The sequence below is a fragment of the Mus musculus genome, chromosome 12 (genome assembly GCF_000001635.26).
Source record: "Mus musculus strain C57BL/6J chromosome 12, GRCm38.p6 C57BL/6J".
Taxonomy (NCBI): domain Eukaryota; kingdom Metazoa; phylum Chordata; class Mammalia; order Rodentia; family Muridae; genus Mus; species Mus musculus.
In genome coordinates this window covers 106,830,144-106,840,711 of record NC_000078.6, presented here as the reverse complement: position 1 = coordinate 106,840,711, position 10,568 = coordinate 106,830,144, and the positions used below count along the sequence as shown (strand labels likewise).

General features: G+C 49.4%; 1 long non-coding RNA gene across 1 annotated transcript; it reads right to left on the bottom strand.

Moving 5' to 3' along the window:
- Window positions 1-823: 823 nt before the first annotated feature.
- Gm40569 lies at window positions 824-3,840 on the bottom strand. Its single transcript, XR_872969.2, has 3 exons — window positions 3,814-3,840; window positions 2,644-2,730; window positions 824-1,130 (listed from the first exon to the last, which is right to left on the bottom strand). It is a non-coding gene; the product is annotated as a predicted gene, 40569 (long non-coding RNA).
- Window positions 3,841-10,568: the final 6,728 nt, after the last annotated feature.

Sequence of the window (10,568 nt, the reverse complement as noted above, 5' to 3'; positions counted from 1 at the left end):
GGTGCACCGAGGCGTGTGACGGCAATTAGTTCCAAGCCTGTCTGGGTCTACTTTGATCACCTGGGGAAGGTGGCATCCGCCAGGCTCTTCATTGCTGTGAAGTTTCTCTCTTTTCCTTTTAATGAGTTAGTATCTTTTGGTGAGAGATTGAGAGCACAGCCAACCCGGGCTCCAGCCAGGACGCACGCGCTGTTGTGTCTGGGTCGGTTCCTGCTCTCAAAGTTGTCAAACACCCATCTCCTAAATCTTTCTTCCCTCTGCATTGCTAAACTGGCCTTCTTTTTGTCAGTGTGTTTTTATTAGCATATACTAATGACACGTGGTCACAGGCTGCCTGGCGAGATGCTCAGTCTGTGCTTAATGTACTTTGGGGATATTTACCCTGTTGAAGCTGCTCTCTTGTCCCCTCCTCATCCCCGCTGGGTCCTTCCCATTTCTGCTTTCAGTCTCTTTCTGTGTCTCCCTGTCTCTCACACTCACACACACACACACAAAGAGGGAGGGAGAGAGAGAGAGAGAGGGAGAGAGAGAGAGAGAGAGAGAGAGAGAGAGAGAGAGAGAGAGAGAGAGAGAGAGAGAGAACCAGTATTTGAGATGTAGCAAGAACAGCCTGAGTTAGCAAGGCTGACCTCCAGAAGTGGCCCCGTTGAGAGGGTGTGGGAAGGCAGGAAGGCTCTGGACTAGGGTTAGCTATCTCCCCTGCCCTCAGTAGTGAGGCTTCAATATCTCCTTCTTGGACAAACAGATCAATACAAGCTTTTTAACATCTTCAATGAGAGCTCATTAGTGCTCCCTGGGTGTCCTCCTACGGCCTAGCTGACCTGGGAGGAGCCCAGGAAGCCGAACTGCAGACAGATAATTATCCCAGGCATACCACTTCGGATCAGCTCTTGGCACAATGTGAATTGCTTCCCTAATTATCCAGGACAGCAGCTAGGGAGAGTGCAAACTAATTGAAAATACACAATGATGTATTTGTGCTGGTGTGGTTCAGCCTGTGTGCTGGGTTAAATGCTCACAGAGGGGAATGGGGACACAAGGTCCGCGCTTGCAAGCCATGCACACCTCCATCTTTGTCCACCACTGAGGCTGCTGGGGGTTGATGGTCTAGGATGCTCTTGGAGACACTCCTGTGGGAACCCCATGACAGAGACATGGAAGGAAAACAGGGATTTTTTTTTAACATGGTCCTGAGTTATTTGCTTTTTTCCCAGAGTTTCCATCTATCACAGAAATGGATTGAAAGCATAAATTCCTGCCCAAGAACTTCACTCCACTCACAGAATTGCTTTAACAAATGCTTGCACCTTTGGCTTCAGCTTTCCCTAAGGATAACAAGCCATGTTGCCTGAGCTGACAGTACAGGTCTGGGACCCCCTGCTGGCCCAGTGTGAGAATCCAGATTACATAAGGGCCTCAAACTGCTCAACCAGACAGTAATCTATTCTACCCAAAGAATTTAATGTTTGGTGGATGGTGAGCCTCTTACCCTTTTTTACCTTTCTACCAGGAAACTCAAGATAAAAATTCCAATAAGTTTTCAAAGTGCTGCTGCTTGACCTGAGAATCTACATGCCCTGCCCCCAGGTCAGTTAATCAGAGGCAACCTGACTCCTGTTCGTCATCGAGCCTTATCCTGAATCTCTGCCGTGATTCAGTGTGAAATGTACTCATAGGTTCATGTGTTTTCAGACTTGTTTCCCTGCTATATCAGAAGGTGCTGGAATCTTTAGGAGGTGGAGTCTTACTGGAGGAAGTTGGCCAGCTAGAGCCAGCTAGAGCCAGCTAGAGCCAGCTAGAGCCAGCTAGAGCCAGCTAGAGCCAGCTAGAGCCAGCCAGCCAAGGTTTTACAGCCTTACCCACTTCCTGTCTACTCTCCACTCCTGACTGCAGAAGCTACGATGATGCGATCTCATGATACCGCAGCAATGTCTTCCTCCAGGATTCACTTCATCACTTCTTAAACTATGAGCCAAAACAAATTCTTGGCGCTGTTCAATGTCTTGTCAACTCAACCTGAGGCAGAGTCCCTGGGAAGAGGGAACCTCAGCTGAGAACCTCGTGAGCTGCGTCCATCAGATGGCCCTGAGGGTATGACTGTGGGGACATTTTCTTAATTAGTGATTGATATAGGAGGACTTAGCCCACTATGGACACTGCCCTCAGTGGGCTAGTGATCCTGGGTGCTGTAAGAAAGTAAGCTGAGCAAGCCACGAGGAGCAAGCCAGTTAGCAGCATCCCCCCATGGCCTCTGCTTCAGCTCCTGCCTCCAGGCTCCTGCCTTGAGTTCCTGCTCTGACTTCCCTGGATGATTGGCTCTGAGTTGTGAGATGAAACAAGCCCTTTCTTCCCTGACGGTCTGCTGATTGTGGCGTGTCTCACAGTAAGAAGATATAACTGACATACACCCCCCCACCCACACCCCCATCCCCTACCCACACCCCCCACACCCCCACCCACACCCCCCACACCTCCACCCACCCCCCCCACCCCCCACCCCTCATACCCCCACTCCCCACCCCCCCACGCATCCACCTCCCCAGCCCCCACCTCCCCCACTCCCATCGCCCCACACCCCCACACCCCCACACCCCCACACACACACCCACCCTCCCCACACAGTTATTAGAACTTGAATTTTACCTCATTTTCAGGAATCATAAAATATGCTTCCTTTGACTTTTTGAATGAACTCTTTGAAATGCAAACGCCTTCTCAGCAAGTTGGTTTCTGAAAACAGAATACTGTCATCGGTTGGTTTGCCTCTGAGGCCATAACTGGCCAATTCCTGACAGACACAATTGCGTGCATAGGTAGAGGAAATACATTCCCCTGAGGACCTTTGGCAGGGAGTAAAAGTGGTTATTATAGGACCGCTGAGCCACAGGGAACTAAAACTAAATCTTTCATCTCACAAAACACGCACAGTGTGGCCAAGGATAGCCCATTCGGAGTGTGGCTGAGGGTAGCCCATGTGGTTAGAAAAGAAGTCTGTTTTGCCACTGGGTTGTCTCCCATGTTTCATTGCCTTTCTTGTTTTGATAGGACCACTCTAGAGAGTCAAGGTCCTTCCCTTGCAACGTAGTTATAACTATGGATTGGATTCAAAACTATTTACAAAGGCCTGAATGTTACACGCTTGGTTCTCACTGGAATACAGCGGTTGAAAGATGAAGCCCAATGTGAGGTATAAGGTTAGTAGAGACAGACCCCTGTGGGGCATGTGGAAATCCAGGCCCTGCTCTCCAGGCCCAGCTCCTAGATCCTCTCTTTTGCAGTGTGCTATCACTTTGATGCGTCAGACCACCACAGACCCAAAGCAACTGGGACAAGACATCCTGGCCTGCAGCTTGTACAACAGAGCCCCAGTAACCCTTTTCTTTATTAAATTGACTTCCTCGGGTATTTTCTCACAGTAATAGGCAGATAGAACCATAATGCTCGACAGAATTTCCCCTAACTAAACTGACACTTGGAGGCTAATGAGAAGGCAGAGAGAGTGCTCTGTTCCCACCCCACTCCCTGTCAAATTTCCAAAGAGAAACAAGATACCACTGGTTCCAGGGTCCACATCAGTGCCACCACAGGCATACCTGCCTGCCCTGTCACCAACACAAGCCCCACATTATCATCATCACCATTACTATAACCATGCCAGTCACTGTCACCATGACCTGCACAGCCAGGATCACAGCCACTATCATGACCATGACCATGCTATGACCATGGATGCTATCACCATAGAAACAACTGCTACTGCCATGACATGACCCCCACTGGCTCCATCACCACTGCTGATACAACCACAGCTACCTCTGACAGTGCTGCCACCTCTACCCCAACCACAGTGTCACCACTGTTGTCATAGAGACTGTCACCTCATGACAACCAATCACCGTAACAATGGCTATTGTGACCATCACCACAGTCCAACCAACCATCCCCATCATCCCCACACCCCACGATTACGCTGACCAAGTCCCCACAAACACCTCATTCACTCCTCTCACACCCTCTGCCCTCACTGTGACCTCAAACACCTCAAAGACCTTGTCTTCACTCAAGATGTTCCGAGTAGTGTGATTCTGAAGTCCTTGGCACAAACCATCTTCTGAGTCCAAGGTCCTTCCTACCTTCCCCTCCTATGTCACATTGGTGTGGCAGAGCAGATATGTGCTTGAATGACTGGTTCCATTTTCCACTTGTCACTGGGAGAGAGTGTTCCAAATTTAAAGTCAGAATCTCAGAGAGAGGGAGGTGTCTCCCAAATCATTGTCCGTAGTAATGGCACACGCGCCATTGTAAGCAGCAGATGATTGAACGGGGCCAAGAGACATTAGGGAGTGCGGTGTGAAGGAACTGTGTGAAAAAAGCTCAGAGCTTGGGTTTCACGCCAACACCTAGGGGTAGATCGGATCGCTTTCCTCTGTAGCTCCCTTGGGAGCAGGAATGCTGGGTGGAGGCATTAAGGACGTAAGTATTAAAAACATCTGCCAACTTTTAGCTGTGGAGCCATGTGTATTGTATAGTATTAATTATGGCATGCATGTATGTCTGCTATAGGAGGAGGAAGCACACAGCACACAGCAATGCATTCAGTGCACCCATTACAGTGATGCATATGTGGAGGGTTAAAAGGTTCCACCTTGTGTTTGCTTCCTTTTTCAATTGCTTTCTAATTGGAAAACATCACACTAATGCCTGAAAGGATATTTTGAGGAAAAAGATATGGGTTCATCTTCTAATCTTCAAAATACAGCTCCAAGCTGTCATGTCCTCCGAGTAGTCATTGGTTTTGGGATCTGTCTGGAGGCCATTCTACCCCTGGGCTGTTACCGACAGGTCCATCAGACCTGTCCTATAGCCTAGTATCTACTGTAGTCACAAGTACAACTTCCTGCATCCGCTTATGTGGCTTCTTCCCTGGACAAGGAAATTTTAAATATTCTCACCCTCTCCTTCCCTCCCCTCTCACTCTCGCCCACCCCTTCATTTCTTTTCCCTTCCCCTTTCTTTGCTTTTATTCCCATACCTACCTATTCACAAATATTTATTGAGCATCTTTATCACCTATCTAGGCCCTGTGCAACTTCTGAGACAGACACTGCCCCCCTCACACCCCTACCCCCACAAGGGGACATGGACAATAGGCAGCTATGTAGAGAGGAAGCAGACACTGCCAGAAGAATGCTTCTGCCTGTGGGACCCCTGCACCTGACCATTGGCTCTCACTGTCTTCCCAGCTCAGAGCTTGGGTTTCACACAGCACGTAGGGGGTACATCTGATCCCTTTGCTCTGTAGGTCCCCCGGGAGCAGGAATGAACACCTGTCCACCAGCAGCTGGGCTAGACTCAGGCCTCAGGGACAAACAGGCCACTTCCCTGCCAGCTAGAAAACTGCTTGGACCTACTGACTTTTTTTTTTAATCGACTATCCCCTTGGGGGCCAAATGTAATGATTTGAAAATCAAGGACCTCCTCTGGCCACTCTCTAGGAATGCCTTTGCTGTCATCTGAATCCAACCACTGTCTTTTAACTCACAGCAAAATTGAAAGCCAGCATACAAAAAGCCCCTCTTCGCCTTGGCTGGGCAGAAGAAGTAATGCAGAGTCCCATCTTGCAGACAGCGTTAGCGAGTCCCACTGCTTAGAACCTTCCCACCACACCAGTGAAGGACTTACTTCTAAAGGTGGGCGTGGGACTAGGCTGGGGAGATGGCTCAGAACGGCTTGTTTACAGACAACAATATCTGAGTTAGATTCCAGAAACCACATGAGAATGCCAGATGTGGTGGTACAAGCCTGTACTGGGGAAGTAGAAACTTGGGGCTCCCTGGCCAGCCAACCTAGCCTACTTGGGGAGTTCCAGACCAAGAGTGGGCCCTGTCTAAAATGTAAAGGGTGTAATTTCACTCAAGCAAGGACAGCCATGGAGGGTGTCCATTTACTCTGTGTGTGTGTGTGTGTGTGTGTGTGTGTGTGTGTTGGGGGATTGACACAATGTCTAATATCCAAATGTAAGTGGCCCTTCCCTGGAGTGTCTTTCTGCTCATGCTCGTTGTGGGAGTCCATCTGGGTCAGCGTCTCAACCTCACTGGATTACTAGGTCAAGATGGTGTTTGGAGAGACACATCTGTGGGATAAGATCTCGGGGCCGTGTGCCCAGTGCTTTTTGATTTGGTGTTTAAGCAGCTGGACACTGAGTCTAGTGCAGACCTGTAAACACAGAGTTCCCTTTACCATGGAGCTGGGAAGGCCGGGAAGACTGTTTCCACTCATAGGTCAGAGAACTGCTTCCTTATCTGAAACTCACCTGAGGTCACTCAGAGAATAGAAGGCAAAGCAAGGATCTGACATCACTTCATCTGCAGCACACACATGAGGCCAGCAGCCAGCCCAGCCCCCATGTCCTCCTGTTCTTGTCTGACTTCAAAGGCGGCTGCTCTCACCTTCATGTGTTTAGGGAATCTCCATCCCACTTCCACCAAACAGATCAGCGTGGACCCAAGAACTCCAGCCACGGCAGATGCCGCTTTGCCTGTCTCTGGAGGGTGGTAGAGGGAAGAGGTCACCCACCCTTCAGGGCAAACCCCAGAAGGAAATCTCTAAATACCCAACTCCCTCCCCAGACACACTGACAAATCCATCTCATTACATCTTGTCCCTGAGTTTCAGGGGGAACCCTTTCCCAGTGGAGAAAACACCTGCGACTTAAGTCTGTTCCCTTGTTGGGCTGATAAAACCCTACATTAATTACGCCGGAGGAAAACAGGTATGTCCATTCAGAGAACTTTCTGGACTTGGGGGGAATTAGGTCCAGAGGTCCAGAGTCAAGCTCCGAATTGAGAGAATCGACCCAGCAGGTGAATTTCTATTAAATCTCCATTGTTTTGGCAAACTTGGGCAGCATAGCTAGGGACAGCTTTGTTCCTCATTGCAAGCCTAAATAATAAATACCTCCATAAGTAACTCACCCTCCACCTGCCCTCTGTACTTTAATCATATTTATTCAGGATGCTGAATTCTCTGAGCACCTGTCTCCAGCATTCTTATCACTGCATGAGCCCGTGTGAGAAGCAACATGTCCAGCTGTCGCTCTGCAGAGTCTGCAGAATCTCTCTAGGAAAATAAAGCAGGAGGCACCTGATACGGGGAGGGTTTTAATGTCAACGATTTGTGTCTAATTTGGGGGGGGGGTGACCATCCTGTCAGCTCATCAGCCTGATTGGTCTTTGAGGTCTCCTCCAACAGGCAGCTGCCGCTGCCTTAACACCTCTGTTTATTATTATTATTATTATTATTATTATTATTATTATTATTATTATTATTTCAGGAGCAAGAGCATCAGGGAAGTGGGGAGGAGAAGAAATGAGAGGGGGGGAAGCCATGCTTCTATTTTGGGTGCATTTTCAAGCCCTGTTTTAGTGCAAGAATTTAATTATACATATTTTCATCATTTCTCGTATGCTGACATATTAATTAAGGGAACTCTAAATCAGGCTCTGTAGCACCGTTGCCTTACCCTGTAAAAACATTTTACCATTTCGGTAAAAATACTGAGTGAAAAGTTAAAGGCAGAGGTACTCCTGATTGTTGATGCACACCCACCCCTCCCTCTGCACTCCTCACAGTTCCTCCACAGAGCTGGGCTCTGTGGTATTTTATCAACAAAAGCATGCTCGGCTCCCGGCTCTGTCCTGGTTGGTCTTGCAGTGGAAGCTCACTCTGTCAAAGCTGTTTCTGCTGCAGCTCGCAGTCTGCCACCAGATGGAAGTGAGGAGAAGAGATGGGGGCTTAAGTGGGGTGGGAGAGGGGTCACCTGGGAAATGGGCTCACCACGCCTGGTCTGACCACAGCATCTCCATGCCTGGAGGAGGCCAGTGTTACACTGTTCACTCCTAAGGAGCCTGGGTCCAAGGAACCAGGTCTGCTGCTAAGCCTGGAGCCAGGGAGAGTGGTCAAGCTGAGTAGCTGGATTCAAAGGCACTGATTCCTTCTGTGCTCATGCTCCAGAGAGAGAAGTGTGCCCCCCCCCCCACATACTCAAAGAGGAATGTTTTAAACCATCTACAGTGCCCTGACCACATTGGTTGGGGATGAGACACATGGGAAAATAGACATGGTGCCCTCTGCATGTGTCTTAAAGGGACAATATAGTGAATTTCCCAAATGTGACTGGAACTCCCTGTCAAGAGGTGCCAGGAAGGATCATGGGAGAGAAGGCTCTGAGTTAGTGGGCCTGGGTCAGGGCCAGCCAGGACTGAGGAGGGATAATGATCCCACGTAGGGGAGACTACAGGAGGGCCCTTCAGCGCGCTGGTGAAAGCTCTGCTGACAGAATGCAGGAAGAGGATGAAGGCAGAGGACTCCTTGGAGATGATGGCATAGGACGGAAAATATCTCTGCAGGTCACGGAAGTCTAGAGACCATGGGAGATGCCTGCCTGTCCCAAGAGCAACGACAAGCCGCTTGATGTTCAAGGTGTGGTGTCAACAAATAACTGTGGTTCAAAAAACAGCGATCTGCCTCCCACTTGGAATCGTGTGTGTGTGTGTGTGTGTGTGTGTGTGTGTGCTCACACATGTGTGTACATATTTGTGTGCACATGTGTGGCTCTATTTATATCTTTGTGCGTGTGTATGTGTGTGTGTGTGCATGTGTGAGTCTGTGTGCATATATGCATGTGTGTATGTGTACAAGTGTGTTTCTGTGTCTGTGTGCATGTGTACATGTGAGTATGTCTGTGTGTATGCATGTGTGTTCCTGTGTTTATATCTGTGTGCATGTGTGTATGCATATATGCATGTGTGTATGTGCATGTGTGTATAAAAGTGTGTTTCTGTGTCTGTGTGCATGTGTACATGTATGTCTGTTTGTATATGTATGTGTGTCTGTGTCTGTGTGTGTGCATGTATGTGTCATGTGTATGTCTGTGCACACACGTGTTGTTGATATATATATGGTTTTCAGGCTGATCACTCTGCAATGCTGGGGTTGCATGCAGAAGCCACACAGCTTGAGCATGTTGAACAATGTGAAGACACACATAGATCTGAAGTTCGTAGTGGAAACCTCAGATGAGGAGCTGGCAAGATCTAATGCTCTAATCCCTCTGTGGTCTTGAGTCCCCTTAGCCTCCAGGTGACAGAAAGTTCATCCCATGTCACTAACTCCACCCTATAGTCTCCCTTGTTATTCACAGTGTCCGGCTGTGGGGAGCAGTGTGCTGATGGTGGGAAGTCCCCATGGAAGCTGACCTGAGCATAGCACGTGCAGGGCTCACTTCTACCTCTCACCTTGGCTCTTCTGGACCTCCAGGCCTTACCTCAAATGCCCTCTCGTCCTTCTCCTCATTAAGCACTCTACAGGCTACATTCCAGTCCCATTCATGCCGTGGTCTTTGAGCCATGAAGAGCAAACTATCCAAGCAGAGAGCCCAATGGCACCAGTGCATCATGCAATGGAGGAGTCGCCAGAGAGCTTACCCTGAAAAGAAGTCACCCGGCTCGGACACCTAGAGTGGGAAGACACTCCCTGCTTCCCAGCCATCCCTCGGGGCTGAGCAAGACCACTCAGCCTGAAGCATCTCAGTGCCTCACCCTCCACGGGAGTGAGATGGCACCTCCAGTTTATGGTAATCTCAGCAGTCCATGCTCTGCACTCTGCAAGCAGGGATGGCACTGAACTCTCTGTAGCAGTGATCAGGGCACCGAGTGGTCATTGAAGTCATTACAGGGGGCACCAGAAATGACCCATTCCTTGAGATGGTGTAAAGCAAGGAGAGCCAGCGGCTGACGCAAACCACACCGGAAAGAAAAACGGATGCTCCACACGTGTGCAGGTCCCTGGTCCTCTCTGGAGCTCACCCCTCCATACCCTCCCTCTCTGTCGAGTGAGTGCTCAGTTCCCTTCAGCAGAATGATTGATCCGGAGGTCACCAGCCACACACTGACCACTGAGTGAGCCCTGAAACTACTATAGACTGGATATCTTCTTCACGGGCAGAGTTCAAACGAACCAGTCAGAGCTCCCCTTTGGGAGAACTTGTTGTGGGTGTCTAGAGGACAGCAGTCAGTCAGTAGAGGTTGGAGTAGCAAAGTCAGCCAGAGAATGAACTGAAGGCAGATGACCAGGTGACTGGAACAATAACAGCCACCAATGCCAGTTCTTCACCCAAATGGCCCAAGACCTGGACAGCCTGTCCTTCCATTTCCTCTTTTTCTGGAGGCCCCATGCTGGAAGAGGAAACATCTCTAAGGGCTAAGAAGTTGGCTCAGTCAGTCAAGTGCTTGCCCCTCAACTATGAGAGACTAAGTTGGATTCATGACAGTCCTGCAAAAACCTAGCATGGGTCCTATCACGTGTAACCCTAGAGCTGGAGGGAGGTGAGGCAGGAGGATTGCTGGATCTTATTGGCTATCCTTGCTGAAAAATGACAAGGACTAGTTTCTGTGAGAAAGCTTGTCTCAGGGCACTAAGCAACAGGCCAGGACATCTAATATCCTCTGGCCTCTAAGCGTTTGCTTGGGTGCATGCAGCCGCACCCACATCCAGTTACCACACCCAAA